The 25,592-nt window shown below is 51.6% G+C and overlaps 48 non-coding genes across 48 annotated transcripts; 10 read left to right on the top strand and 38 right to left on the bottom strand.

Annotated features, from left to right (window-relative positions):
• Nucleotides 1–26: 26 nt before the first annotated feature.
• On the bottom strand, nucleotides 27–98 carry Trnae-uuc (transfer RNA glutamic acid (anticodon UUC)). Its single transcript has one exon. It is a non-coding gene; the product is annotated as a tRNA-Glu (tRNA).
• A 322-nt stretch (nucleotides 99–420) lies between these two features.
• On the bottom strand, nucleotides 421–493 carry Trnam-cau (transfer RNA methionine (anticodon CAU)). Its single transcript has one exon. It is a non-coding gene; the product is annotated as a tRNA-Met (tRNA).
• An 815-nt stretch (nucleotides 494–1,308) lies between these two features.
• On the top strand, nucleotides 1,309–1,380 carry Trnag-ucc (transfer RNA glycine (anticodon UCC)). Its single transcript has one exon. It is a non-coding gene; the product is annotated as a tRNA-Gly (tRNA).
• Nucleotides 1,381–1,657: 277 nt separating this feature from the next.
• Nucleotides 1,658–1,739, bottom strand: Trnas-aga (transfer RNA serine (anticodon AGA)). The gene has a single exon. It is a non-coding gene; the product is annotated as a tRNA-Ser (tRNA).
• A 139-nt stretch (nucleotides 1,740–1,878) lies between these two features.
• Trnak-uuu (transfer RNA lysine (anticodon UUU)) lies at nucleotides 1,879–1,951 on the bottom strand. The gene has a single exon. It is a non-coding gene; the product is annotated as a tRNA-Lys (tRNA).
• Nucleotides 1,952–2,247: 296 nt separating this feature from the next.
• On the bottom strand, nucleotides 2,248–2,319 carry Trnae-uuc (transfer RNA glutamic acid (anticodon UUC)). The gene has a single exon. It is a non-coding gene; the product is annotated as a tRNA-Glu (tRNA).
• A 322-nt stretch (nucleotides 2,320–2,641) lies between these two features.
• On the bottom strand, nucleotides 2,642–2,714 carry Trnam-cau (transfer RNA methionine (anticodon CAU)). The gene has a single exon. It is a non-coding gene; the product is annotated as a tRNA-Met (tRNA).
• Nucleotides 2,715–3,529: 815 nt separating this feature from the next.
• Nucleotides 3,530–3,601, top strand: Trnag-ucc (transfer RNA glycine (anticodon UCC)). The gene has a single exon. It is a non-coding gene; the product is annotated as a tRNA-Gly (tRNA).
• Nucleotides 3,602–3,878: 277 nt separating this feature from the next.
• Nucleotides 3,879–3,960, bottom strand: Trnas-aga (transfer RNA serine (anticodon AGA)). The gene has a single exon. It is a non-coding gene; the product is annotated as a tRNA-Ser (tRNA).
• Nucleotides 3,961–4,099: 139 nt separating this feature from the next.
• On the bottom strand, nucleotides 4,100–4,172 carry Trnak-uuu (transfer RNA lysine (anticodon UUU)). Its single transcript has one exon. It is a non-coding gene; the product is annotated as a tRNA-Lys (tRNA).
• Nucleotides 4,173–4,468: 296 nt separating this feature from the next.
• Nucleotides 4,469–4,540, bottom strand: Trnae-uuc (transfer RNA glutamic acid (anticodon UUC)). The gene has a single exon. It is a non-coding gene; the product is annotated as a tRNA-Glu (tRNA).
• Nucleotides 4,541–4,862: 322 nt separating this feature from the next.
• On the bottom strand, nucleotides 4,863–4,935 carry Trnam-cau (transfer RNA methionine (anticodon CAU)). The gene has a single exon. It is a non-coding gene; the product is annotated as a tRNA-Met (tRNA).
• Nucleotides 4,936–5,750: 815 nt separating this feature from the next.
• Nucleotides 5,751–5,822, top strand: Trnag-ucc (transfer RNA glycine (anticodon UCC)). The gene has a single exon. It is a non-coding gene; the product is annotated as a tRNA-Gly (tRNA).
• A 277-nt stretch (nucleotides 5,823–6,099) lies between these two features.
• Nucleotides 6,100–6,181, bottom strand: Trnas-aga (transfer RNA serine (anticodon AGA)). Its single transcript has one exon. It is a non-coding gene; the product is annotated as a tRNA-Ser (tRNA).
• Nucleotides 6,182–6,320: 139 nt separating this feature from the next.
• Nucleotides 6,321–6,393, bottom strand: Trnak-uuu (transfer RNA lysine (anticodon UUU)). The gene has a single exon. It is a non-coding gene; the product is annotated as a tRNA-Lys (tRNA).
• Nucleotides 6,394–6,689: 296 nt separating this feature from the next.
• Trnae-uuc (transfer RNA glutamic acid (anticodon UUC)) lies at nucleotides 6,690–6,761 on the bottom strand. The gene has a single exon. It is a non-coding gene; the product is annotated as a tRNA-Glu (tRNA).
• Nucleotides 6,762–7,083: 322 nt separating this feature from the next.
• Trnam-cau (transfer RNA methionine (anticodon CAU)) lies at nucleotides 7,084–7,156 on the bottom strand. The gene has a single exon. It is a non-coding gene; the product is annotated as a tRNA-Met (tRNA).
• An 815-nt stretch (nucleotides 7,157–7,971) lies between these two features.
• On the top strand, nucleotides 7,972–8,043 carry Trnag-ucc (transfer RNA glycine (anticodon UCC)). Its single transcript has one exon. It is a non-coding gene; the product is annotated as a tRNA-Gly (tRNA).
• A 277-nt stretch (nucleotides 8,044–8,320) lies between these two features.
• Nucleotides 8,321–8,402, bottom strand: Trnas-aga (transfer RNA serine (anticodon AGA)). The gene has a single exon. It is a non-coding gene; the product is annotated as a tRNA-Ser (tRNA).
• Nucleotides 8,403–8,541: 139 nt separating this feature from the next.
• Trnak-uuu (transfer RNA lysine (anticodon UUU)) lies at nucleotides 8,542–8,614 on the bottom strand. Its single transcript has one exon. It is a non-coding gene; the product is annotated as a tRNA-Lys (tRNA).
• A 296-nt stretch (nucleotides 8,615–8,910) lies between these two features.
• Nucleotides 8,911–8,982, bottom strand: Trnae-uuc (transfer RNA glutamic acid (anticodon UUC)). Its single transcript has one exon. It is a non-coding gene; the product is annotated as a tRNA-Glu (tRNA).
• Nucleotides 8,983–9,304: 322 nt separating this feature from the next.
• On the bottom strand, nucleotides 9,305–9,377 carry Trnam-cau (transfer RNA methionine (anticodon CAU)). Its single transcript has one exon. It is a non-coding gene; the product is annotated as a tRNA-Met (tRNA).
• An 815-nt stretch (nucleotides 9,378–10,192) lies between these two features.
• On the top strand, nucleotides 10,193–10,264 carry Trnag-ucc (transfer RNA glycine (anticodon UCC)). Its single transcript has one exon. It is a non-coding gene; the product is annotated as a tRNA-Gly (tRNA).
• Nucleotides 10,265–10,541: 277 nt separating this feature from the next.
• Nucleotides 10,542–10,623, bottom strand: Trnas-aga (transfer RNA serine (anticodon AGA)). The gene has a single exon. It is a non-coding gene; the product is annotated as a tRNA-Ser (tRNA).
• Nucleotides 10,624–10,762: 139 nt separating this feature from the next.
• Trnak-uuu (transfer RNA lysine (anticodon UUU)) lies at nucleotides 10,763–10,835 on the bottom strand. The gene has a single exon. It is a non-coding gene; the product is annotated as a tRNA-Lys (tRNA).
• A 296-nt stretch (nucleotides 10,836–11,131) lies between these two features.
• Nucleotides 11,132–11,203, bottom strand: Trnae-uuc (transfer RNA glutamic acid (anticodon UUC)). The gene has a single exon. It is a non-coding gene; the product is annotated as a tRNA-Glu (tRNA).
• A 322-nt stretch (nucleotides 11,204–11,525) lies between these two features.
• On the bottom strand, nucleotides 11,526–11,598 carry Trnam-cau (transfer RNA methionine (anticodon CAU)). Its single transcript has one exon. It is a non-coding gene; the product is annotated as a tRNA-Met (tRNA).
• Nucleotides 11,599–12,413: 815 nt separating this feature from the next.
• Trnag-ucc (transfer RNA glycine (anticodon UCC)) lies at nucleotides 12,414–12,485 on the top strand. Its single transcript has one exon. It is a non-coding gene; the product is annotated as a tRNA-Gly (tRNA).
• A 277-nt stretch (nucleotides 12,486–12,762) lies between these two features.
• Nucleotides 12,763–12,844, bottom strand: Trnas-aga (transfer RNA serine (anticodon AGA)). Its single transcript has one exon. It is a non-coding gene; the product is annotated as a tRNA-Ser (tRNA).
• Nucleotides 12,845–12,983: 139 nt separating this feature from the next.
• Trnak-uuu (transfer RNA lysine (anticodon UUU)) lies at nucleotides 12,984–13,056 on the bottom strand. The gene has a single exon. It is a non-coding gene; the product is annotated as a tRNA-Lys (tRNA).
• A 296-nt stretch (nucleotides 13,057–13,352) lies between these two features.
• Trnae-uuc (transfer RNA glutamic acid (anticodon UUC)) lies at nucleotides 13,353–13,424 on the bottom strand. Its single transcript has one exon. It is a non-coding gene; the product is annotated as a tRNA-Glu (tRNA).
• A 322-nt stretch (nucleotides 13,425–13,746) lies between these two features.
• Nucleotides 13,747–13,819, bottom strand: Trnam-cau (transfer RNA methionine (anticodon CAU)). The gene has a single exon. It is a non-coding gene; the product is annotated as a tRNA-Met (tRNA).
• Nucleotides 13,820–14,634: 815 nt separating this feature from the next.
• Nucleotides 14,635–14,706, top strand: Trnag-ucc (transfer RNA glycine (anticodon UCC)). Its single transcript has one exon. It is a non-coding gene; the product is annotated as a tRNA-Gly (tRNA).
• A 277-nt stretch (nucleotides 14,707–14,983) lies between these two features.
• Trnas-aga (transfer RNA serine (anticodon AGA)) lies at nucleotides 14,984–15,065 on the bottom strand. The gene has a single exon. It is a non-coding gene; the product is annotated as a tRNA-Ser (tRNA).
• A 139-nt stretch (nucleotides 15,066–15,204) lies between these two features.
• Nucleotides 15,205–15,277, bottom strand: Trnak-uuu (transfer RNA lysine (anticodon UUU)). The gene has a single exon. It is a non-coding gene; the product is annotated as a tRNA-Lys (tRNA).
• A 296-nt stretch (nucleotides 15,278–15,573) lies between these two features.
• Nucleotides 15,574–15,645, bottom strand: Trnae-uuc (transfer RNA glutamic acid (anticodon UUC)). The gene has a single exon. It is a non-coding gene; the product is annotated as a tRNA-Glu (tRNA).
• A 322-nt stretch (nucleotides 15,646–15,967) lies between these two features.
• Nucleotides 15,968–16,040, bottom strand: Trnam-cau (transfer RNA methionine (anticodon CAU)). The gene has a single exon. It is a non-coding gene; the product is annotated as a tRNA-Met (tRNA).
• Nucleotides 16,041–16,855: 815 nt separating this feature from the next.
• Trnag-ucc (transfer RNA glycine (anticodon UCC)) lies at nucleotides 16,856–16,927 on the top strand. The gene has a single exon. It is a non-coding gene; the product is annotated as a tRNA-Gly (tRNA).
• Nucleotides 16,928–17,204: 277 nt separating this feature from the next.
• Trnas-aga (transfer RNA serine (anticodon AGA)) lies at nucleotides 17,205–17,286 on the bottom strand. Its single transcript has one exon. It is a non-coding gene; the product is annotated as a tRNA-Ser (tRNA).
• Nucleotides 17,287–17,425: 139 nt separating this feature from the next.
• On the bottom strand, nucleotides 17,426–17,498 carry Trnak-uuu (transfer RNA lysine (anticodon UUU)). Its single transcript has one exon. It is a non-coding gene; the product is annotated as a tRNA-Lys (tRNA).
• Nucleotides 17,499–17,794: 296 nt separating this feature from the next.
• On the bottom strand, nucleotides 17,795–17,866 carry Trnae-uuc (transfer RNA glutamic acid (anticodon UUC)). The gene has a single exon. It is a non-coding gene; the product is annotated as a tRNA-Glu (tRNA).
• A 322-nt stretch (nucleotides 17,867–18,188) lies between these two features.
• On the bottom strand, nucleotides 18,189–18,261 carry Trnam-cau (transfer RNA methionine (anticodon CAU)). Its single transcript has one exon. It is a non-coding gene; the product is annotated as a tRNA-Met (tRNA).
• An 815-nt stretch (nucleotides 18,262–19,076) lies between these two features.
• On the top strand, nucleotides 19,077–19,148 carry Trnag-ucc (transfer RNA glycine (anticodon UCC)). Its single transcript has one exon. It is a non-coding gene; the product is annotated as a tRNA-Gly (tRNA).
• A 277-nt stretch (nucleotides 19,149–19,425) lies between these two features.
• On the bottom strand, nucleotides 19,426–19,507 carry Trnas-aga (transfer RNA serine (anticodon AGA)). The gene has a single exon. It is a non-coding gene; the product is annotated as a tRNA-Ser (tRNA).
• Nucleotides 19,508–19,646: 139 nt separating this feature from the next.
• Trnak-uuu (transfer RNA lysine (anticodon UUU)) lies at nucleotides 19,647–19,719 on the bottom strand. The gene has a single exon. It is a non-coding gene; the product is annotated as a tRNA-Lys (tRNA).
• Nucleotides 19,720–20,015: 296 nt separating this feature from the next.
• On the bottom strand, nucleotides 20,016–20,087 carry Trnae-uuc (transfer RNA glutamic acid (anticodon UUC)). The gene has a single exon. It is a non-coding gene; the product is annotated as a tRNA-Glu (tRNA).
• Nucleotides 20,088–20,409: 322 nt separating this feature from the next.
• Trnam-cau (transfer RNA methionine (anticodon CAU)) lies at nucleotides 20,410–20,482 on the bottom strand. The gene has a single exon. It is a non-coding gene; the product is annotated as a tRNA-Met (tRNA).
• Nucleotides 20,483–21,297: 815 nt separating this feature from the next.
• Trnag-ucc (transfer RNA glycine (anticodon UCC)) lies at nucleotides 21,298–21,369 on the top strand. The gene has a single exon. It is a non-coding gene; the product is annotated as a tRNA-Gly (tRNA).
• Nucleotides 21,370–25,592: the final 4,223 nt, after the last annotated feature.

Raw genomic sequence — 25,592 nt, 5'->3', positions numbered from 1 at the left:
GAGGGTCGTGTGCGCAAAAACTTCCTTTCCGGTACCGGGAATCGAACCCGGGCCTCCTGGGTGAAAGCCAGGTATCCTAGCCACTAGACCACACCGGATTTGCTCGAGAAACGTGAGATTTACTCCCTCTCTTCTCGTATTTCGTGCTCAATCCGGACTCAGTGTTGTTCTCTGTTTGCGAGCATTTTTGCGCGTGCAGACTGGCATGGCGCACAGCTCGAAACTGTCTATTCATTGCTGTTTGCATCATATTTCACTCATAACAGGGGAGGAGAATGATCAAAGTTGTACCTTGCCATAATTGGAAGTAAACATTGTGACGCTGAGGCGTGGACTCCTTGTGGATAACAAACGACAATTAAGTTCGTTCGCTAGCAATAGCAACGCCGTTAATTCAGCCGTGATTTACAGCAAATTAAATGCCCCTGGTGAGGATCGAACTCACGACCTTAAGATTATGAGACTTACGCGCTACCTACTGCGCTACCGAGGCTCGTTGCAACCATCATCCCAGGAATCTTGGTAAGTCTCACATATTAGAGATAGACAGTTTGCGCTTTCTCAGGAATCTGTTGTGTCGCTACGCGTGCTTTCCCGACTTGCTAGAGTAAACTGCTGCCGCAGCTTTTTTAACGACGGAAAGCAGCACTGCCTGAGGTTACAGTACATCGCCCTTGCGGCACCTGAACACAGCGGCCTGTAGGGCCAGGCCGACGCTGGAGTTCAGTAACAGCACGCGGCCGTCCAAGTAGGGTCTCTTGCGTGCTGCATGTTTGGTTCTTCTCACAGCGAATCCTGCTATACATTCCTGAGGCTGGCGCACCTCAAGCGAGCAATCGGCGCGGCAGCACTATAGCGAGAACAGCAAAACGATGCATCGGCCGGGAATCGAAGCCGGGCCGCCCGCGTGGTAGTCGAACAACCTACCACTTTTTTAGTTGTTGTTCTCATTTTGTTAGTTGCATTTGTTGGGGGCGGACGTCCGATGACGTCCGTGCTTCCCGAGCATATTCCCGAGCAGCTGTCTGCAGGGAAAGTGGGATTGCCACCCAGCGACGTCGGATACAACCGAAAAAAGTGCTACACTCGCGGAGTCCCCCACTACACTGCCTCAAAGCGACCGCTCGTCACTATTGCGTGAGTAACGTTGCGGCCGCGGCGACGAGCCTTGCCCAAAGACGCAGCGTGCGTGGAGGCGCTGCCCGAATGCACCCTCCTACCTCGTAAAGCGCCTACAGCTACTATCACCGTGGGCCACTGCCGGCGGGCGGGAAGCCGACACAGCGCGGCGTTGCGAGCAGCGGCTGTGCGGTGGTAGTGTAATGGTGAGCATAGTTGCCTTCCGAGCAGTTGAGCCGCGTTCGATTCCCGGCCACCGCAACGGGCGCAAATCTATGCGTATGAGTATGTGAGCCACGTGCTGTTGAATTAACGTTTTCTTTCCGTCGTCGCTCCACGCAGGCCATGCTGTAGTATGTCCCGACTTGTCCCGACTTTGCTCGGCTGACGCGAAAGCTGACGCTTGGAATTCGCCCTTATCAAAAGGACAGGCGCTATAAACGACTGTGAGAGGTGAGGTGTAGCGAGGTACCAAAACGACAGGCAAACTGCGAAATTTTCTGCTCTCTCTTCTGAAACAAAAAATAAAAAAAACCGACGCAGTCGGTAGGACTCGAACCTACGCTCCCAGAGGGAATCTGATTTCTAGTCAGACGCCTTAACCACTCGGCCACGACTGCTCGTAGCTAAAGCTTCCCTCGAATCGTGAAAAATGCAACCGGTCTGCGCAGAATGTTGACAGGAAACGAACTCGGTGCACTGATTACGGCAGGGCTACCAGCGCTACGAGACGAGCCATTACGGAAGCGTTAAAATCTTCGCCCGAACAGGGATTCGAACCCTGGACACTTAGGTTAAAAGCCTAATGCTCTACCGACTGAGCTATCCGGGCTCACGCTTGTTGTGCATGGAGCGACTGCAAGCAATGTGAATAACTGGAACGCGTGTGTAGGCGTACTACGGTAATTGCTGGCTTCTGGCGCAACTGGCGACTTCACCGACTTCCCACTGACGCTGGTAGCACCCCAACAGCGGACCAGTGCCTCTTCTCCCTTTATCCCGGTGCTGACAGTAATTGCATCCTGTGCCTGCTTCCCCCGATTACGTTCGGTTGAAGCTCCGGAAGGTGGGCGACAAACGAAGGTTGGAAGGCCAAAAGATGGAGGGTCGTGTGCGCAAAAACTTCCCTTCCGGTACCGGGAATCGAACCCGGGCCTCCTGGGTGAAAGCCAGGTATCCTAGCCACTAGACCACACCGGATTTGCTCGAGAAACGTGAGATTTACTCCCTCTCTTCTCGCATTTCGTGCTCAATCCGGACTCAGTGTTGTTATCTGTTTGCGAGCATTTTTGCGCGTGCAGACTGGCATGGCGCACAGCTCGAAACTGTCTATTCATTGCTGTTTGCATCATATTTCACTCATAACAGGGGAGGAGAATGATCAAAGTTGTACCTTGCCATAATTGGAAGTAAACATTGTGACGCTGAGGCGTGGACTCCTTGTGGATAACAAACGACAATTAAGTTCGTTCGCTAGCAATAGCAACGCCGTTAATTCAGCCGTGATTTACAGCAAATTAAATGCCCCGGGTGAGGATCGAACTCACGACCTTAAGATTATGAGACTTACGCGCTACCTACTGCGCTACCGAGGCTCGTTGCAACCATCATCCCAGGAATCTTGGTAAGTCTCACATATTAGAGATAGACAGTTTGCGCTTTCTCAGGAATCTGTTGTGTCGCTACGCGTGCTTTCCCGACTTGCTAGAGTAAACTGCTGCCGCAGCTTTTTTAACGACGGAAAGCAGCACTGCCTGAGGTTACAGTACATCGCCCTTGCGGCACCTGAACACAGCGGCCTGTAGGGCCAGGCCGACGCTGGAGTTCAGTAACAGCACGCGGCCGTCCAAGTAGGGTCTCTTGCGTGCTGCATGTTTGGTTCTTCTCACAGCGAATCCTGCTATACATTCCTGAGGCTGGCGCACCTCAAGCGAGCAATCGGCGCGGCAGCACTATAGCGAGAACAGCAAAACGATGCATCGGCCGGGAATCGAAGCCGGGCCGCCCGCGTGGTAGTCGAACAACCTACCACTTTTTTAGTTGTTGTTCTCATTTTGTTAGTTGCATTTGTTGGGGGCGGACGTCCGATGACGTCCGTGCTTCCCGAGCATATTCCCGAGCAGCTGTCTGCAGGGAAAGTGGGATTGCCACCCAGCGACGTCGGATACAACCGAAAAAAGTGCTACACACGCGGAGTCCCCCACTACACTGCCTCAAAGCGACCGCTCGTCACTATTGCGTGAGTAACGTTGCGGCCGCGGCGACGAGCCTTGCCCAAAGACGCAGCGTGCGTGGAGGCGCTGCCCGAATGCACCCTCCTACCTCGTAAAGCGCCTACAGCTACTATCACCGTGGGCCACTGCCGGCGGGCGGGAAGCCGACACAGCGCGGCGTTGCGAGCAGCGGCTGTGCGGTGGTAGTGTAATGGTGAGCATAGTTGCCTTCCGAGCAGTTGAGCCGCGTTCGATTCCCGGCCACCGCAACGGGCGCAAATCTATGCGTATGAGTATGTGAGCCACGTGCTGTTGAATTAACGTTTTCTTTCCGTCGTCGCTCCACGCAGGCCATGCTGTAGTATGTCCCGACTTGTCCCGACTTTGCTCGGCTGACGCGAAAGCTGACGCTTGGAATTCGCCCTTATCAAAAGGACAGGCGCTATAAACGACTGTGAGAGGTGAGGTGTAGCGAGGTACCAAAACGACAGGCAAACTGCGAAATTTTCTGCTCTCTCTTCTGAAACAAAAAATAAAAAAAACCGACGCAGTCGGTAGGACTCGAACCTACGCTCCCAGAGGGAATCTGTTTTCTAGTCAGACGCCTTAACCACTCGGCCACGACTGCTCGTAGCTAAAGCTTCCCTCGAATCGTGAAAAATGCAACCGGTCTGCGCAGAATGTTGACAGGAAACGAACTCGGTGCACTGATTACGGCAGGGCTACCAGCGCTACGAGACGAGCCATTACGGAAGCGTTAAAATCTTCGCCCGAACAGGGATTCGAACCCTGGACCCTTAGGTTAAAAGCCTAATGCTCTACCGACTGAGCTATCCGGGCTCACGCTTGTAGTGCATGGAGCGACTGCAAGCAATGTGAATAACTGGAACGCGTGTGTAGGCGTACTACGGTAATTGCTGGCTTCTGGCGCAACTGGCGACTTCACCGACTTCCCACTGACGCTGGTAGCACCCCAACAGCGGACCAGTGCCTCTTCTCCCTTTATCCCGGTGCTGACAGTAATTGCATCCTGTGCCTGCTTCCCCCGATTACGTTCGGTTGAAGCTCCGGAAGGTGGGCGACAAACGAAGGTTGGAAGGCCAAAAGATGGAGGGTCGTGTGCGCAAAAACTTCCCTTCCGGTACCGGGAATCGAACCCGGGCCTCCTGGGTGAAAGCCAGGTGTCCTAGCCACTAGACCACACCGGATTTGCTCGAGAAACGTGAGATTTACTCCCTCTCTTCTCGCATTTCGTGCTCAATCCGGACTCAGTGTTGTTCTCTGTTTGCGAGCATTTTTGCGCGTGCAGACTGGCATGGCGCACAGCTCGAAACTGTCTATTCATTGCTGTTTGCATCATATTTCACTCATAACAGGGGAGGAGAATGATCAAAGTTGTACCTTGCCATAATTGGAAGTAAACATTGTGACGCTGAGGCGTGGACTCCTTGTGGATAACAAACGACAATTAAGTTCGTTCGCTAGCAATAGCAACGCCGTTAATTCAGCCGTGATGTACAGCAAATTAAATGCCCCGGGTGAGGATCGAACTCACGACCTTAAGATTATGAGACTTACGCGCTACCTACTGCGCTACCGAGGCTCGTTGCAACCATCATCCCAGGAATCTTGGTAAGTCTCACATATTAGAGATAGACAGTTTGCGCTTTCTCAGGAATCTGTTGTGTCGCTACGCGTGCTTTCCCGACTTGCTAGAGTAAACTGCTGCCGCAGCTTTTTTAACGACGGAAAGCAGCACTGCCTGAGGTTACAGTACATCGCCCTTGCGGCACCTGAACACAGCGGCCTGTAGGGCCAGGCCGACGCTGGAGTTCAGTAACAGCACGCGGCCGTCCAAGTAGGGTCTCTTGCGTGCTGCATGTTTGGTTCTTCTCACAGCGAATCCTGCTATACATTCCTGAGGCTGGCGCACCTCAAGCGAGCAATCGGCGCGGCAGCACTATAGCGAGAACAGCAAAACGATGCATCGGCCGGGAATCGAAGCCGGGCCGCCCGCGTGGTAGTCGAACAACCTACCACTTTTTTAGTTGTTGTTCTCATTTTGTTAGTTGCATTTGTTGGGGGCGGATGTCCGATGACGTCCGTGCTTCCCGAGCATATTCCCGAGCAGCTGTCTGCAGGGAAAGTGGGATTGCCACCCAGCGACGTCGGATACAACCGAAAAAAGTGCTTCACACGCGGAGTCCCCCACTACACTGCCTCAAAGCGACCGCTCGTCACTATTGCGTGAGTAACGTTGCGGCCGCGGCGACGAGCCTTGCCCAAAGACGCAGCGTGCGTGGAGGCGCTGCCCGAATGCACCCTCCTACCTCGTAAAGCGCCTACAGCTACTATCACCGTGGGCCACTGCCGGCGGGCGGGAAGCCGACACAGCGCGGCGTTGCGAGCAGCGGCTGTGCGGTGGTAGTGTAATGGTGAGCATAGTTGCCTTCCGAGCAGTTGAGCCGCGTTCGATTCCCGGCCACCGCAACGGGCGCAAATCTATGCGTATGAGTATGTGAGCCACGTGCTGTTGAATTAACGTTTTCTTTCCGTCGTCGCTCCACGCAGGCCATGCTGTAGTATGTCCCGACTTGTCCCGACTTTGCTCGGCTGACGCGAAAGCTGACGCTTGGAATTCGCCCTTATCAAAAGGACAGGCGCTATAAACGACTGTGAGAGGTGAGGTGTAGCGAGGTACCAAAACGACAGGCAAACTGCGAAATTTTCTGCTCTCTCTTCTGAAACAAAAAATAAAAAAAACCGACGCAGTCGGTAGGACTCGAACCTACGCTCCCAGAGGGAATCTGATTTCTAGTCAGACGCCTTAACCACTCGGCCACGACTGCTCGTAGCTAAAGCTTCCCTCGAATCGTGAAAAATGCAACCGGTCTGCGCAGAATGTTGACAGGAAACGAACTCTGTGCACTGATTACGGCAGGGCTACCAGCGCTACAAGACGAGCCATTACGGAAGCGTTAAAATCTTCGCCCGAACAGGGATTCGAACCCTGGACCCTTAGGTTAAAAGCCTAATGCTCTACCGACTGAGCTATCCGGGCTCACGCTTGTTGTGCATGGAGCGACTGCAAGCAATGTGAATAACTGGAACGCGTGTGTAGGCGTACTACGGTAATTGCTGGCTTCTGGCGCAACTGGCGACTTCACCGACTTCCCACTGACGCTGGTAGCACCCCAACAGCGGACCAGTGCCTCTTCTCCCTTTATCCCGGTGCTGACAGTAATTGCATCCTGTGCCTGCTTCCCCCGATTACGTTCGGTTGAAGCTCCGGAAGGTGGGCGACAAACGAAGGTTGGAAGGCCAAACGATGGAGGGTCGTGTGCGCAAAAACTTCCCTTCCGGTACCGGGAATCGAACCCGGGCCTCCTGGGTGAAAGCCAGGTATCCTAGCCACTAGACCACACCGGATTTGCTCGAGAAACGTGAGATTTACTCCCTCTCTTCTCGCATTTCGTGCTCAATCCGGACTCAGTGTTGTTCTCTGTTTGCGAGCATTTTTGCGCGTGCAGACTGGCATGGCGCACAGCTCGAAACTGTCTATTCATTGCTGTTTGCATCATATTTCACTCATAACAGGGGAGGAGAATGATCAAAGTTGTACCTTGCCATAATTGGAAGTAAACATTGTGACGCTGAGGCGTGGACTCCTTGTGGATAACAAACGACAATTAAGTTCGTTCGCTAGCAATAGCAACGCCGTTAATTCAGCCGTGATGTACAGCAAATTAAATGCCCCGGGTGAGGATCGAACTCACGACCTTAAGATTATGAGACTTACGCGCTACCTACTGCGCTACCGAGGCTCGTTGCAACCATCATCCCAGGAATCTTGGTAAGTCTCACATATTAGAGATAGACAGTTTGCGCTTTCTCAGGAATCTGTTGTGTCGCTACGCGTGCTTTCCCGACTTGCTAGAGTAAACTGCTGCCGCAGCTTTTTTAACGACGGAAAGCAGCACTGCCTGAGGTTACAGTACATCGCCCTTGCGGCACCTGAACACAGCGGCCTGTAGGGCCAGGCCGACGCTGGAGTTCAGTAACAGCACGCGGCCGTCCAAGTAGGGTCTCTTGCGTGCTGCATGTTTGGTTCTTCTCACAGCGAATCCTGCTATACATTCCTGAGGCTGGCGCACCTCAAGCGAGCAATCGGCGCGGCAGCACTATAGCGAGAACAGCAAAACGATGCATCGGCCGGGAATCGAAGCCGGGCCGCCCGCGTGGTAGTCGAACAACCTACCACTTTTTTAGTTGTTGTTCTCATTTTGTTAGTTGCATTTGTTGGGGGCGGACGTCCGATGACGTCCGTGCTTCCCGAGCATATTCCCGAGCAGCTGTCTGCAGGGAAAGTGGGATTGCCACCCAGCGACGTCGGATACAACCGAAAAAAGTGCTACACACGCGGAGTCCCCCACTACACTGCCTCAAAGCAACCGCTCGTCACTATTGCGTGAGTAACGTTGCGGCCGCGGCGACGAGCCTTGCCCAAAGACGCAGCGTGCGTGGAGGCGCTGCCCGAATGCACCCTCCTACCTCGTAAAGCGCCTACAGCTACTATCACCGTGGGCCACTGCCGGCGGGCGGGAAGCCGACACAGCGCGGCGTTGCGAGCAGCGGCTGTGCGGTGGTAGTGTAATGGTGAGCATAGTTGCCTTCCGAGCAGTTGAGCCGCGTTCGATTCCCGGCCACCGCAACGGGCGCAAATCTATGCGTATGAGTATGTGAGCCACGTGCTGTTGAATTAACGTTTTCTTTCCGTCGTCGCTCCACGCAGGCCATCCTGTAGTATGTCCCGACTTGTCCCGACTTTGCTCGGCTGACGCGAAAGCTGACGCTTGGAATTCGCCCTTATCAAAAGGACAGGCGCTATAAACGACTGTGAGAGGTGAGGTGTAGCGAGGTACCAAAACGACAGGCAAACTGCGAAATTTTCTGCTCTCTCTTCTGAAACAAAAAATAAAAAAAACCGACGCAGTCGGTAGGACTCGAACCTACGCTCCCAGAGGGAATCTGATTTCTAGTCAGACGCCTTAACCACTCGGCCACGACTGCTCGTAGCTAAAGCTTCCCTCGAATCGTGAAAAATGCAACCGGTCTGCGCAGAATGTTGACAGGAAACGAACTCGGTGCACTGATTACGGCAGGGCTACCAGCGCTACGAGACGAGCCATTACGGAAGCGTTAAAATCTTCGCCCGAACAGGGATTCGAACCCTGGACCCTTAGGTTAAAAGCCTGATGCTCTACCGACTGAGCTATCCGGGCTCACGCTTGTTGTGCATGGAGCGACTGCAAGCAATGTGAATAACTGGAACGCGTGTGTAGGCGTACTACGGTAATTGCTGGCTTCTGGCGCAACTGGCGACTTCACCGACTTCCCACTGACGCTGGTAGCACCCCAACAGCGGACCAGTGCCTCTTCTCCCTTTATCCCGGTGCTGACAGTAATTGCATCCTGTGCCTGCTTCCCCCGATTACGTTCGGTTGAAGCTCCGGAAGGTGGGCGACAAACGAAGGTTGGAAGGCCAAAAGATGGAGGGTCGTGTGCGCAAAAACTTCCCTTCCGGTACCGGGAATCGAACCCGGGCCTCCTGGGTGAAAGCCAGGTATCCTAGCCACTAGACCACACCGGATTTGCTCGAGAAACGTGAGATTTACTCCCTCTCTTCTCGCATTTCGTGCTCAATCCGGACTCAGTGTTGTTCTCTGTTTGCGAGCATTTTTGCGCGTGCAGACTGGCATGGCGCACAGCTCGAAACTGTCTATTCATTGCTGTTTGCATCATATTTCACTCATAACAGGGGAGGTGAATGATCAAAGTTGTACCTTGCCATAATTGGAAGTAAACATTGTGACGCTGAGGCGTGGACTCCTTGTGGATAACAAACGACAATTAAGTTCGTTCGCTAGCAATAGCAACGCCGTTAATTCAGCCGTGATGTACAGCAAATTAAATGCCCCAGGTGAGTATCGAACTCACGACCTTAAGATTATGAGACTTACGCGCTACCTACTGCGCTACCGAGGCTCGTTGCAACCATCATCCCAGGAATCTTGGTAAGTCTCACATATTAGAGATAGACAGTTTGCGCTTTCTCAGGAATCTGTTGTGTCGCTACGCGTGCTTTCCCGACTTGCTAGAGTAAACTGCTGCCGCAGCTTTTTTAACGACGGAAAGCAGCACTGCCTGAGGTTACAGTACATCGCCCTTGCGGCACCTGAACACAGCGGCCTGTAGGGCCAGGCCGACGCTGGAGTTCAGTAACAGCACGCGGCCGTCCAAGTAGGGTCTCTTGCGTGCTGCATGTTTGGTTCTTCTCACAGCGAATCCTGCTATACATTCCTGAGGCTGGCGCACCTCAAGCGAGCAATCGGCGCGGCAGCACTATAGCGAGAACAGCAAAACGATGCATCGGCCGGGAATCGAAGCCGGGCCGCCCGCGTGGTAGTCGAACAACCTACCACTTTTTTAGTTGTTGTTCTCATTTTGTTAGTTGCATTTGTTGGGGGCGGACGTCCGATGACGTCCGTGCTTCCCGAGCATATTCCCGAGCAGCTGTCTGCAGGGAAAGTGGGATTGCCACCCAGCGACGTCGGATACAACCGAAAAAAGTGCTTCACACGCGGAGTCCCCCACTACACTGCCTCAAAGCGACCGCTCGTCACTATTGCGTGAGTAACGTTGCGGCCGCGGCGACGAGCCTTGCCCAAAGACGCAGCGTGCGTGGAGGCGCTGCCCGAATGCACCCTCCTACCTCGTAAAGCGCCTACAGCTACTATCACCGTGGGCCACTGCCGGCGGGCGGGAAGCCGACACAGCGCGGCGTTGCGAGCAGCGGCTGTGCGGTGGTAGTGTAATGGTGAGCATAGTTGCCTTCCGAGCAGTTGAGCCGCGTTCGATTCCCGGCCACCGCAACGGGCGCAAATCTATGCGTATGAGTATGTGAGCCACGTGCTGTTGAATTAACGTTTTCTTTCCGTCGTCGCTCCACGCAGGCCATGCTGTAGTATGTCCCGACTTGTCCCGACTTTGCTCGGCTGACGCGAAAGCTGACGCTTGGAATTCGCCCTTATCAAAAGGACAGGCGCTATAAACGACTGTGAGAGGTGAGGTGTAGCGAGGTACCAAAACGACAGGCAAACTGCGAAATTTTCTGCTCTCTCTTCTGAAACAAAAAATAAAAAAAACCGACGCAGTCGGTAGGACTCGAACCTACGCTCCCAGAGGGAATCTGATTTCTAGTCAGACGCCTTAACCACTCGGCCACGACTGCTCGTAGCTAAAGCTTCCCTCGAATCGTGAAAAATGCAACCGGTCTGCGCAGAATGTTGACAGGAAACGAACTCGGTGCACTGATTACGGCAGGGCTACCAGCGCTACAAGACGAGCCATTACGGAAGCGTTAAAATCTTCGCCCGAACAGGGATTCGAACCCTGGACCCTTAGGTTAAAAGCCTAATGCTCTACCGACTGAGCTATCCGGGCTCACGCTTGTTGTGCATGGAGCGACTGCAAGCAATGTGAATAACTGGAACGCGTGTGTAGGCGTACTACGGTAATTGCTGGCTTCTGGCGCAACTGGCGACTTCACCGACTTCCCACTGACGCTGGTAGCACCCCAACAGCGGACCAGTGCCTCTTCTCCCTTTATCCCGGTGCTGACAGTAATTGCATCCTGTGCCTGCTTCCCCCGATTACGTTCGGTTGAAGCTCCGGAAGGTGGGCGACAAACGAAGGTTGGAAGGCCAAACGATGGAGGGTCGTGTGCGCAAAAACTTCCCTTCCGGTACCGGGAATCGAACCCGGGCCTCCTGGGTGAAAGCCAGGTATCCTAGCCACTAGACCACACCGGATTTGCTCGAGAAACGTGAGATTTACTCCCTCTCTTCTCGCATTTCGTGCTCAATCCGGACTCAGTGTTGTTCTCTGTTTGCGAGCATTTTTGCGCGTGCAGACTGGCATGGCGCACAGCTCGAAACTGTCTATTCATTGCTGTTTGCATCATATTTCACTCATAACAGGGGAGGAGAATGATCAAAGTTGTACCTTGCCATAATTGGAAGTAAACATTGTGACGCTGAGGCGTGGACTCCTTGTGGATAACAAACGACAATTAAGTTCGTTCGCTAGCAATAGCAACGCCGTTAATTCAGCCGTGATGTACAGCAAATTAAATGCCCCGGGTGAGGATCGAACTCACGACCTTAAGATTATGAGACTTACGCGCTACCTACTGCGCTACCGAGGCTCGTTGCAACCATCATCCCAGGAATCTTGGTAAGTCTCACATATTAGAGATAGACAGTTTGCGCTTTCTCAGGAATCTGTTGTGTCGCTACGCGTGCTTTCCCGACTTGCTAGAGTAAACTGCTGCCGCAGCTTTTTTAACGACGGAAAGCAGCACTGCCTGAGGTTACAGTACATCGCCCTTGCGGCACCTGAACACAGCGGCCTGTAGGGCCAGGCCGACGCTGGAGTTCAGTAACAGCACGCGGCCGTCCAAGTAGGGTCTCTTGCGTGCTGCATGTTTGGTTCTTCTCACAGCGAATCCTGCTATACATTCCTGAGGCTGGCGCACCTCAAGCGAGCAATCGGCGCGGCAGCACTATAGCGAGAACAGCAAAACGATGCATCGGCCGGGAATCGAAGCCGGGCCGCCCGCGTGGTAGTCGAACAACCTACCACTTTTTTAGTTGTTGTTCTCATTTTGTTAGTTGCATTTGTTGGGGGCGGACGTCCGATGACGTCCGTGCTTCCCGAGCATATTCCCGAGCAGCTGTCTGCAGGGAAAGTGGGATTGCCACCCAGCGACGTCGGATACAACCGAAAAAAGTGCTACACACGCGGAGTCCCCCACTACACTGCCTCAAAGCGACCGCTCGTCACTATTGCGTGAGTAACGTTGCGGCCGCGGCGACGAGCCTTGCCCAAAGACGCAGCGTGCGTGGAGGCGCTGCCCGAATGCACCCTCCTACCTCGTAAAGCGCCTACAGCTACTATCACCGTGGGCCACTGCCGGCGGGCGGGAAGCCGACACAGCGCGGCGTTGCGAGCAGCGGCTGTGCGGTGGTAGTGTAATGGTGAGCATAGTTGCCTTCCGAGCAGTTGAGCCGCGTTCGATTCCCGGCCACCGCAACGGGCGCAAATCTATGCGTATGAGTATGTGAGCCACGTGCTGTTGAATTAACGTTTTCTTTCCGTCGTCGCTCCACGCAGGCCATCCTGTAGTATGTCCCGACTTGTCCCGACTTTGCTCGGCTGACGCGAAAGCTGACGCTTGGAATTCGCCCTTATCAAAAGGACAGGCGCTATAAACGACTGTGAGAGGTGAGGTGTAGCGAGGTACCAAAACGACAGGCAAACTGCGAAATTTTCTGCTCTCTCTTCTGAAACAAAAAATAAAAAAAACCGACGCAGTCGGTAGGACTCGAACCTACGCTCCCACAGGGAATCTGATTTCTAGTCAGACGCCTTAACCACTCGGCCACGACTGCTCGTAGCTAAAGCTTCCCTCGAATCGTGAAAAATGCAACCGGTCTGCGCAGAATGTTGACAGGAAACGAACTCGGTGCACTGATTACGGCAGGGCTACCAGCGCTACGAGACGAGCCATTACGGAAGCGTTAAAATCTTCGCCCGAACAGGGATTCGAACCCTGGACCCTTAGGTTAAAAGCCTGATGCTCTACCGACTGAGCTATCCGGGCTCACGCTTGTTGTGCATGGAGCGACTGCAAGCAATGTGAATAACTGGAACGCGTGTGTAGGCGTACTACGGTAATTGCTGGCTTCTGGCGCAACTGGCGACTTCACCGACTTCCCACTGACGCTGGTAGCACCCCAACAGCGGACCAGTGCCTCTTCTCCCTTTATCCCGGTGCTGACAGTAATTGCATCCTGTGCCTGCTTCCCCCGATTACGTTCGGTTGAAGCTCCGGAAGGTGGGCGACAAACGAAGGTTGGAAGGCCAAAAGATGGAGGGTCGTGTGCGCAAAAACTTCCCTTCCGGTACCGGGAATCGAACCCGGGCCTCCTGGGTGAAAGCCAGGTATCCTAGCCACTAGACCACACCGGATTTGCTCGAGAAACGTGAGATTTACTCCCTCTCTTCTCGCATTTCGTGCTCAATCCGGACTCAGTGTTGTTCTCTGTTTGCGAGCATTTTTGCGCGTGCAGACTGGCATGGCGCACAGCTCGAAACTGTCTATTCATTGCTGTTTGCATCATATTTCACTCATAACAGGGGAGGTGAATGATCAAAGTTGTACCTTGCCATAATTGGAAGTAAACATTGTGACGCTGAGGCGTGGACTCCTTGTGGATAACAAACGACAATTAAGTTCGTTCGCTAGCAATAGCAACGCCGTTAATTCAGCCGTGATGTACAGCAAATTAAATGCCCCGGGTGAGTATCGAACTCACGACCTTAAGATTATGAGACTTACGCGCTACCTACTGCGCTACCGAGGCTCGTTGCAACCATCATCCCAGGAATCTTGGTAAGTCTCACATATTAGAGATAGACAGTTTGCGCTTTCTCAGGAATCTGTTGTGTCGCTACGCGTGCTTTCCCGACTTGCTAGAGTAAACTGCTGCCGCAGCTTTTTTAACGACGGAAAGCAGCACTGCCTGAGGTTACAGTACATCGCCCTTGCGGCACCTGAACACAGCGGCCTGTAGGGCCAGGCCGACGCTGGAGTTCAGTAACAGCACGCGGCCGTCCAAGTAGGGTCTCTTGCGTGCTGCATGTTTGGTTCTTCTCACAGCGAATCCTGCTATACATTCCTGAGGCTGGCGCACCTCAAGCGAGCAATCGGCGCGGCAGCACTATAGCGAGAACAGCAAAACGATGCATCGGCCGGGAATCGAAGCCGGGCCGCCCGCGTGGTAGTCGAACAACCTACCACTTTTTTAGTTGTTGTTCTCATTTTGTTAGTTGCATTTGTTGGGGGCGGACGTCCGATGACGTCCGTGCTTCCCGAGCATATTCCCGAGCAGCTGTCTGCAGGGAAAGTGGGATTGCCACCCAGCGACGTCGGATACAACCGAAAAAAGTGCTACACACGCGGAGTCCCCCACTACACTGCCTCAAAGCGACCGCTCGTCACTATTGCGTGAGTAACGTTGCTGCCGCGGCGACGAGCCTTGCCCAAAGACGCAGCGTGCGTGGAGGCGCTGCCCGAATGCACCCTCCTACCTCGTAATGCGCCTACAGCTACTATCACCGTGGGCCACTGCCGGCGGGCGGGAAGCCGACACAGCGCGGCGTTGCGAGCAGCGGCTGTGCGGTGGTAGTGTAATGGTGAGCATAGTTGCCTTCCGAGCAGTTGAGCCGCGTTCGATTCCCGGCCACCGCAACGGGCGCAAATCTATGCGTATGAGTATGTGAGCCACGTGCTGTTGAATTAACGTTTTCTTTCCGTCGTCGCTCCACGCAGGCCATGCTGTAGTATGTCCCGACTTGTCCCGACTTTGCTCGGCTGACGCGAAAGCTGACGCTTGGAATTCGCCCTTATCAAAAGGACAGGCGCTATAAACGACTGTGAGAGGTGAGGTGTAGCGAGGTACCAAAACGACAGGCAAACTGCGAAATTTTCTGCTCTCTCTTCTGAAACAAAAAATAAAAAAAACCGACGCAGTCGGTAGGACTCGAACCTACGCTCCCAGAGGGAATCTGATTTCTAGTCAGACGCCTTAACCACTCGGCCACGACTGCTCGTAGCTAAAGCTTCCCTCGAATCGTGAAAAATGCAACCGGTCTGCGCAGAATGTTGACAGGAAACGAACTCGGTGCACTGATTACGGCAGGGCTACCAGCGCTACGAGACGAGCCATTACGGAAGCGTTAAAATCTTCGCCCGAACAGGGATTCGAACCCTGGACCCTTAGGTTAAAAGCCTAATGCTCTACCGACTGAGCTATCCGGGCTCACGCTTGTAGTGCATGGAGCGACTGCAAGCAATGTGAATAACTGGAACGCGTGTGTAGGCGTACTACGGTAATTGCTGGCTTCTGGCGCAACTGGCGACTTCACCGACTTCCCACTGACGCTGGTAGCACCCCAACAGCGGACCAGTGCCTCTTCTCCCTTTATCCCGGTGCTGACAGTAATTGCATCCTGTGCCTGCTTCCCCCGATTACGTTCGGTTGAAGCTCCGGAAGGTGGGCGACAAACGAAGGTTGGAAGGCCAAAAGATGGAGGGTCGTGTGCGCAAAAACTTCCCTTCCGGTACCGGGAATCGAACCCGGGCCTCCTGGGTGAAAGCCAGGTGTCCTAGCCACTAGACCACACCGGATTTGCTCGAGAAACGTGAGATTTACTCCCTCTCTTCTCGCATTTCGTGCTCAATCCGGACTCAGTGTTGTTCTCTGTTTGCGAGCATTTTTGCGCGTGCAGACTGGCATGGCGCACAGCTCGAAACTGTCTATTCATTGCTGTTTGCATCATATTTCACTCATAACAGGGGAGGTGAATGATCAAAGTTGTACCTTGCCATAATTGGAAGTAAACATTGTGACGCTGAGGCGTGGACTCCTTGTGGATAACAAACGACAATTAAGTTCGTTCGCTAGCAATAGCAACGCCGTTAATTCAGCCGTGATGTACAGCAAATTAAATGCCCCAGGTGAGGATCGAACTCACGACCTTAAGATTATGAGACTTACGCGCTACCTACTGCGCTACCGAGGCTCGTTGCAACCATCATCCCAGGAATCTTGGTAAGTCTCACATATTAGAGATAGACAGTTTGCGCTTTCTCAGGAATCTGTTGTGTCGCTACGCGTGCTTTCCCGACTTGCTAGAGTAAACTGCTGCCGCAGCTTTTTTAACGACGGAAAGCAGCACTGCCTGAGGTTACAGTACATCGCCCTTGCGGCACCTGAACACAGCGGCCTGTAGGGCCAGGCCGACGCTGGAGTTCAGTAACAGCACGCGGCCGTCCAAGTAGGGTCTCTTGCGTGCTGCATGTTTGGTTCTTCTCACAGCGAATCCTGCTATACATTCCTGAGGCTGGCGCACCTCAAGCGAGCAATCGGCGCGGCAGCACTATAGCGAGAACAGCAAAACGATGCATCGGCCGGGAATCGAAGCCGGGCCGCCCGCGTGGTAGTCGAACAACCTACCACTTTTTTAGTTGTTGTTCTCATTTTGTTAGTTGCATTTGTTGGGGGCGGACGTCCGATGACGTCCGTGCTTCCCGAGCATATTCCCGAGCAGCTGTCTGCAGGGAAAGTGGGATTGCCACCCAGCGACGTCGGATACAACCGAAAAAAGTGCTACACACGCGGAGTCCCCCACTACACTGCCTCAAAGCGACCGCTCGTCACTATTGCGTGAGTAACGTTGCTGCCGCGGCGACGAGCCTTGCCCAAAGACGCAGCGTGCGTGGAGGCGCTGCCCGAATGCACCCTCCTACCTCGTAATGCGCCTACAGCTACTATCACCGTGGGCCACTGCCGGCGGGCGGGAAGCCGACACAGCGCGGCGTTGCGAGCAGCGGCTGTGCGGTGGTAGTGTAATGGTGAGCATAGTTGCCTTCCGAGCAGTTGAGCCGCGTTCGATTCCCGGCCACCGCAACGGGCGCAAATCTATGCGTATGAGTATGTGAGCCACGTGCTGTTGAATTAACGTTTTCTTTCCGTCGTCGCTCCACGCAGGCCATGCTGTAGTATGTCCCGACTTGTCCCGACTTTGCTCGGCTGACGCGAAAGCTGACGCTTGGAATTCGCCCTTATCAAAAGGACAGGCGCTATAAACGACTGTGAGAGGTGAGGTGTAGCGAGGTACCAAAACGACAGGCAAACTGCGAAATTTTCTGCTCTCTCTTCTGAAACAAAAAATAAAAAAAACCGACGCAGTCGGTAGGACTCGAACCTACGCTCCCAGAGGGAATCTGATTTCTAGTCAGACGCCTTAACCACTCGGCCACGACTGCTCGTAGCTAAAGCTTCCCTCGAATCGTGAAAAATGCAACCGGTCTGCGCAGAATGTTGACAGGAAACGAACTCGGTGCACTGATTACGGCAGGGCTACCAGCGCTACGAGACGAGCCATTACGGAAGCGTTAAAATCTTCGCCCGAACAGGGATTCGAACCCTGGACCCTTAGGTTAAAAGCCTAATGCTCTACCGACTGAGCTATCCGGGCTCACGCTTGTAGTGCATGGAGCGACTGCAAGCAATGTGAATAACTGGAACGCGTGTGTAGGCGTACTACGGTAATTGCTGGCTTCTGGCGCAACTGGCGACTTCACCGACTTCCCACTGACGCTGGTAGCACCCCAACAGCGGACCAGTGCCTCTTCTCCCTTTATCCCGGTGCTGACAGTAATTGCATCCTGTGCCTGCTTCCCCCGATTACGTTCGGTTGAAGCTCCGGAAGGTGGGCGACAAACGAAGGTTGGAAGGCCAAAAGATGGAGGGTCGTGTGCGCAAAAACTTCCCTTCCGGTACCGGGAATCGAACCCGGGCCTCCTGGGTGAAAGCCAGGTATCCTAGCCACTAGACCACACCGGATTTGCTCGAGAAACGTGAGATTTACTCCCTCTCTTCTCGCATTTCGTGCTCAATCCGGACTCAGTGTTGTTCTCTGTTTGCGAGCATTTTTGCGCGTGCAGACTGGCATGGCGCACAGCTCGAAACTGTCTATTCATTGCTGTTTGCATCATATTTCACTCATAACAGGGGAGGAGAATGATCAAAGTTGTACCTTGCCATAATTGGAAGTAAACATTGTGACGCTGAGGCGTGGACTCCTTGTGGATAACAAACGACAATTAAGTTCGTTCGCTAGCAATAGCAACGCCGTTAATTCAGCCGTGATGTACAGCAAATTAAATGCCCCGGGTGAGGATCGAACTCACGACCTTAAGATTATGAGACTTACGCGCTACCTACTGCGCTACCGAGGCTCGTTGCAACCAGCATCCCAGGAATCTTGGTAAGTCTCACATATTAGAGATAGACAGTTTGCGCTTTCTCAGGAATCTGTTGTGTCGCTACGCGTGCTTTCCCGACTTGCTAGAGTAAACTGCTGCCGCAGCTTTTTTAACGACGGAAAGCAGCACTGCCTGAGGTTACAGTACATCGCCCTTGCGGCACCTGAACACAGCGGCCTGTAGGGCCAGGCCGACGCTGGAGTTCAGTAACAGCACGCGGCCGTCCAAGTAGGGTCTCTTGCGTGCTGCATGTTTGGTTCTTCTCACAGCGAATCCTGCTATACATTCCTGAGGCTGGCGCACCTCAAGCGAGCAATCGGCGTGGCAGCACTATAGCGAGAACAGCAAAACGATGCATCGGCCGGGAATCGAAGCCGGGCCGCCCGCGTGGTAGTCGAACAACCTACCACTTTTTTAGTTGTTGTTCTCATTTTGTTAGTTGCATTTGTTGGGGGCGGACGTCCGATGACGTCCGTCCTTCCCGAGCATATTCCCGAGCAGCTGTCTGCAGGGAAAGTGGGATTGCCACCCAGCGACGTCGGATACAACCGAAAAAAGTGCTACACACGCGGAGTCCCCCACTACACTGCCTCAAAGCGACCGCTCGTCACTATTGCGTGAGTAACGTTGCGGCCGCGGCGACGAGCCTTGCCCAAAGACGCAGCGTGCGTGGAGGCGCTGCCCGAATGCACCCTCCTACCTCGTAAAGCGCCTACAGCTACTATCACCGTGGGCCACTGCCGGCGGGCGGGAAGCCGACACAGCGCGGCGTTGCGAGCAGCGGCTGTGCGGTGGTAGTGTAATGGTGAGCATAGTTGCCTTCCGAGCAGTTGAGCCGCGTTCGATTCCCGGCCACCGCAACGGGCGCAAATCTATGCGTATGAGTATGTGAGCCACGTGCTGTTGAATTAACGTTTTCTTTCCGTCGTCGCTCCACGCAGGCCATCCTGTAGTATGTCCCGACTTGTCCCGACTTTGCTCGGCTGACGCGAAAGCTGACGCTTGGAATTCGCCCTTATCAAAAGGACAGGCGCTATAAACGACTGTGAGAGGTGAGGTGTAGCGAGGTACCAAAACGACAGGCAAACTGCGAAATTTTCTGCTCTCTCTTCTGAAACAAAAAATAAAAAAAACCGACGCAGTCGGTAGGACTCGAACCTACGCTCCCAGAGGGAATCTGATTTCTAGTCAGACGCCTTAACCACTCGGCCACGACTGCTCGTAGCTAAAGCTTCCCTCGAATCGTGAAAAATGCAACCGGTCTGCGCAGAATGTTGACAGGAAACGAACTCGGTGCACTGATTACGGCAGGGCTACCAGCGCTACGAGACGAGCCATTACGGAAGCGTTAAAATCTTCGCCCGAACAGGGATTCGAACCCTGGACCCTTAGGTTAAAAGCCTAATGCTCTACCGACTGAGCTATCCGGGCTCACGCTTGTTGTGCATGGAGCGACTGCAAGCAATGTGAATAACTGGAACGCGTGTGTAGGCATACTACGGTAATTGCTGGCTTCTGGCGCAACTGGCGACTTCACCGACTTCCCACTGACGCTGGTAGCACCCCAACAGCGGACCAGTGCCTCTTCTCCCTTTATCCCGGTGCTGACAGTAATTGCATCCTGTGCCTGCTTCCCCCGATTACGTTCGGTTGAAGCTCCGGAAGGTGGGCGACAAACGAAGGTTGGAAGGCCAAAAGATGGAGGGTCGTGTGCGCAAAAACTTCCCTTCCGGTACCGGGAATCGAACCCGGGCCTCCTGGGTGAAAGCCAGGTATCCTAGCCACTAGACCACACCGGATTTGCTCGAGAAACGTGAGATTTACTCCCTCTCTTCTCGCATTTCGTGCTCAATCCGGACTCAGTGTTGTTCTCTGTTTGCGAGCATTTTTGTGCGTGCAGACTGGCATGGCGCACAGCTCGAAACTGTCTATTCATTGCTGTTTGCATCATATTTCACTCATAACAGGGGAGGAGAATGATCAAAGTTGTACCTTGCCATAATTGGAAGTAAACATTGTGACGCTGAGGCGTGGACTCCTTGTGGATAACAAACGACAATTAAGTTCGTTCGCTAGCAATAGCAACGCCGTTAATTCAGCCGTGATGTACAGCAAATTAAATGCCCCGGGTGAGGATCGAACTCACGACCTTAAGATTATGAGACTTACGCGCTACCTACTGCGCTACCGAGGCTCGTTGCAACCAGCATCCCAGGAATCTTGGTAAGTCTCACATATTAGAGATAGACAGTTTGCGCTTTCTCAGGAATCTGTTGTGTCGCTACGCGTGCTTTCCCGACTTGCTAGAGTAAACTGCTGCCGCAGCTTTTTTAACGACGGAAAGCAGCACTGCCTGAGGTTACAGTACATCGCCCTTGCGGCACCTGAACACAGCGGCCTGTAGGGCCAGGCCGACGCTGGAGTTCAGTAACAGCACGCGGCCGTCCAAGTAGGGTCTCTTGCGTGCTGCATGTTTGGTTCTTCTCACAGCGAATCCTGCTATACATTCCTGAGGCTGGCGCACCTCAAGCGAGCAATCGGCGCGGCAGCACTATAGCGAGAACAGCAAAACGATGCATCGGCCGGGAATCGAAGCCGGGCCGCCCGCGTGGTAGTCGAACAACCTACCACTTTTTTAGTTGTTGTTCTCATTTTGTTAGTTGCATTTGTTGGGGGCGGACGTCCGATGACGTCCGTCCTTCCCGAGCATATTCCCGAGCAGCTGTCTGCAGGGAAAGTGGGATTGCCACCCAGCGACGTCGGATACAACCGAAAAAAGTGCTACACACGCGGAGTCCCCCACTACACTGCCTCAAAGCGACCGCTCGTCACTATTGCGTGAGTAACGTTGCGGCCGCGGCGACGAGCCTTGCCCAAAGACGCAGCGTGCGTGGAGGCGCTGCCCGAATGCACCCTCCTACCTCGTAAAGCGCCTACAGCTACTATCACCGTGGGCCACTGCCGGCGGGCGGGAAGCCGACACAGCGCGGCGTTGCGAGCAGCGGCTGTGCGGTGGTAGTGTAATGGTGAGCATAGTTGCCTTCCGAGCAGTTGAGCCGCGTTCGATTCCCGGCCACCGCAACGGGCGCAAATCTATGCGTATGAGTATGTGAGCCACGTGCTGTTGAATTAACGTTTTCTTTCCGTCGTCGCTCCACGCAGGCCATCCTGTAGTATGTCCCGACTTGTCCCGACTTTGCTCGGCTGACGCGAAAGCTGACGCTTGGAATTCGCCCTTATCAAAAGGACAGGCGCTATAAACGACTGTGAGAGGTGAGGTGTAGCGAGGTACCAAAACGACAGGCAAACTGCGAAATTTTCTGCTCTCTCTTCTGAAACAAAAAATAAAAAAAACCGACGCAGTCGGTAGGACTCGAACCTACGCTCCCAGAGGGAATCTGATTTCTAGTCAGACGCCTTAACCACTTTTTTTTTTTTTTTTTTTTTTTTTTTTTTTCGCTCTAACCAACTTTTTTTTTTTTTTTTTTTTTTTTTAGTGTTTGTTATTTATTTTTATTTTTTGGGTTCGAACCCACGACCCTGAGATTAAGAGTCTCATGCTCTACCGACTTTTTTTTTTTTTTTTTTTTTTTTTTTTTTTTTCAGTGATTGGCAGACGGAGGCAAAGTGGGCAGGGGTCAAAAATAATCTGAGGCCTGGCCAGAATGTCTCCACCATACCCATCACTGATTTTCGACCTTTTTGCTCCTACGATCCAAAAATACAACTGCCCACTTTAGCAATTTGTTGTTTTTAATTTATTTAAATTTTTTTTTGAATTTTTTTTTTTTTTTTTTTTTTTTTTTTGTATGGTTTGTTATATTATCATGATTAAATGAAAAGAATTCGTTCGTGAAATAAGTAATGGCTCTTCGTGTGCACAAAATGAAAAAATACAACTCAATGTTCTACTGGTTGTTCCTGCCTTCATTTTTTTTATTTTTTTTTATTTTTTTCTAATTTTTTATTAGTTGTCGTTTTTGACCGTTTTGTCATAGTGGAAAATCAACAAAAAGGAAAGTATTGGAAATGAAACAGACAATGCTTCTGCACGTAGTAATATAGTCACTCAATACTGTGTGCTTTAGGTTGATGGGTTTTAGCCTATCCCCATTCTATCAAATATAATTTGTAGCATATTACCATATTTCTTCTTGTGGTCTGCATACGTACGTATTTTGTGGTATTTGCACTGTAAGTATATCTTGAAATCTGTAACCGTGTCAGTTCCAGCGTCAAGAGTTACGTAAGTTACATAATTTCCTAGGAGCCAATAGACGGCATTATTCTTCGTCTCTGGAAAATAACGGTCTTGTGGTCTGTGCAGCACTGACAGCGAGATGTACTGAGGTGAAGACCTTGTAATGAGAGCTATTTGCACTTTGAGCCAATTCCAGATATGTATATTGCCGCTGCAAGTGTATCTATGGATAATTGTGTCCACTAGTCGACATCGTTGACATAGATTGGTGTCACTGAGACCAATTTCATATAATCTTTCGTTGGTGCTAAGGATATTATTAACGGCTTTGTACCATGCTGTTCTCGTGTCAGAAGATAAAACTTTTAAATTGATGTTTTGCCAGATAGCAGTCCAGTGTATGTGAGGAAACTGTCTCTCTACTTTATTCTTTCCTTCACATGTCTGCCAGACCCGCATAATATCTCTTGACGTTAAGTGACGTAGGCGTGTAACTTCGTCCCTCAAGTAGCTTAGTTCAATATAAAAGGCTCGCACGTGCTGGAGACGATTGTTAATTTTTTGCACATCAATAGGAGGCTGCAGGCTGCGAGGCTTTAGAATTTCAAAAAGTCGGCTTGAAATACTTTCCGGTACTTCTCTAATGATAGTTAGTTGCCTTTTGACGAAGAGTGCAGAGGCTTTGTTCGTAATATTGATTAGACCTAAACCACCATTTCGGGGATGTAAGGTGGCCACTTTGGCGGTTACTCGAAACAGTTCTCCTTTCCACAGGAAATTTGTGATTCGGGACGTTATGTTCTTGGCTATCATTTTGGGTAGTGGAAAGAGCTGAGCAGTGTGGTATGCTGTAGCTAATATACACGTGTTGATGTACTTAATCCTCTGAATCTGATTCATATTCCGTGATAAATTTTCCATTATAGCACCCTGCACTTTCCGTGCTGCAGCTTTCCAATTCAACGCAGTCATTTTCATTGGGCATGCGGTTAATGTGACACCAAGCGTCGTATGCTGCCTGACCAGCTTTGCCCACTCTACGTTTATGTGCTCAAAACCCCTAAGATGTAAAATTTTGCTTTTCTTTTCATTTGAATTTGCCCCAGATGCACTGCAGTAAGTCTGAATCTCTGCAGCTAACGTAGTTACATCGTCATTATTTCTGATGATGACGCCTACATCATCGGCATAAGCTTTTATAGCTGTTTTGCACCCTGACAGTGTTATACCTGTTAATTTATCGTGAATACGTTTAAGAAATGGGTCCAGTGAAATGGCAAATAGTGACATAGAAAGGGGGCTTCCCTGAGGAACACCGCGTCGTATTTGTAATTTTCGCGTAGCCTGACTGTTAACTGCTATGCATGCGTTTATTCCTGTCGCCACGTTTTTTATTACGTTTAAGGCTCGTTCCTGGAAACCGAGTTTTTTTAACGTCTTGAAAAGGTAGATATGATTCACGAGATCGAATGCTTTATGAAAATCCAGGAAAACCAGGGCACATTTGATGTTAGTGACGGAAGTGATTGCAATTATGTCCCGAAATTCCGCTAAATTGTGAAACAGAGTTTTACCTGCAATGCAGTGTTGATACGGACTAATCAGTCTACTTGCTAAGGATGAAATTTTCTTGTTGAGAATTCTTGCTATTATTTTATAGTCCGCATTGAGCAACGAAATTGGTCGGAAGTTAGTAAGATCTTTGTGTCCTTTAGTTTTGGGGATAAGGACTATTTTACTTTCTTTAAATTCAGAGGGTATCATTGCGCCCTGAAGAACTTCATTTACAATCGCTGTAATTGTCCCTCCCACTATCGGCCAATAATGGACATAAAATTCTGCAGGTAGACCATCAGGACCTGGGGATTTATTCAGAGGGGAGGTACACAGAGTCTCATAAACGTCCTCATTACAGACGTGCGACAGGAACGTAACGTTGTCATCATCCGTCAGCTGTGGCACAAGAAAGTCGAGGAAATCATCAATAGATTCCTCGCAGCTGGAAGTTGCAGAATATAATTCATCGAAGTAGTGATAGATCTCATTCAGAATCTCTTTCTGTGTCCTAAGACTTGTACCATTAGTCGTCCGTAATTCGTCGATAAGCATCGTTCTTCTGTTTTTAGCGTGCTTCAGAAGGTGGTATAGGGAAGTTGTTTCGTCCTCTGATACAGATTTCGCCTTGGATTTTATTTTAAGTCCTTCCAGCTGATGCCTCTTAATGCTGAGTAATTTAGCCTTAATTTTTTTGATATCTGTCAGGCGAAGATGTGAACCAGATGTTTGACCATATAGCTCTCTGAGTACTGAGTAATAGAACTCAATAGTGTTTTTAAGATCTCTGGCCCTCTGAAAGCTATATTGCATGATCGTCTTCCTAAGTTTCGGCTTTGTCATTTTTGTCCACCAGTCTATGGTAGTAGCGAATCTAGGAAGAGCACGCAGGCACAACGCCCATGCGTCTTTTATCTGATCTTCTAATTCACGGTCTTGTAACAGCGAGACATTTAAATTCCACTGGTTTTTGAAGCGGCGGATTGGCTGCGCTTGTAAATTTATACAGGCCAACACACCGGAATGGTCCGAAAAGTAGACAGGAATCGTTTCTGTTTTCAATAGAGCTGTTTCGAGATTTTCGGTAATGTAGAATCTATCGATTCTGCTGCATGCATTGGATGTTGCATAGGTGTACTCGACAATAGCAGGGTGTTGGCATTCCCAAGCATCCTTTAGCTTTAAGCTAGTAACGAGATGTTTTAATTCAGCAGAATAATTAAAATTCGGACTCTGATCTTTCCTGTTGAGGACGCAATTAAAATCACCCCCCATGATAAGGTGACTGGGGTTTTTGCGTAATAAGTAGATTACCTCGTCTTTAAAAAATCGTGTTCTGTCAGATCTATGTGAGCTGCCGGAAGGGGCATACAAGTTAATAAGGGACACGTCATAAATCTTGAGCCCTATTCCCCTTCCAGATTCCAATCGTTCCACTTCCGTTACTGGAATCCCATCCCGGATTAAAAAAGCTGTCCCCACGCTAGTTTCGTGGGAGACATTTAGGTGAGCAACATATCCGGGAATATTTAAATCTGACGTGACAACT

Source organism: Schistocerca cancellata, unplaced genomic scaffold, assembly GCF_023864275.1.
Source record: "Schistocerca cancellata isolate TAMUIC-IGC-003103 unplaced genomic scaffold, iqSchCanc2.1 HiC_scaffold_411, whole genome shotgun sequence".
NCBI classification, from domain to species: domain Eukaryota; kingdom Metazoa; phylum Arthropoda; class Insecta; order Orthoptera; family Acrididae; genus Schistocerca; species Schistocerca cancellata.
Note: the sequence above shows the minus strand (reverse complement) of the source record. Positions and strands in the feature narration are given on the sequence as shown.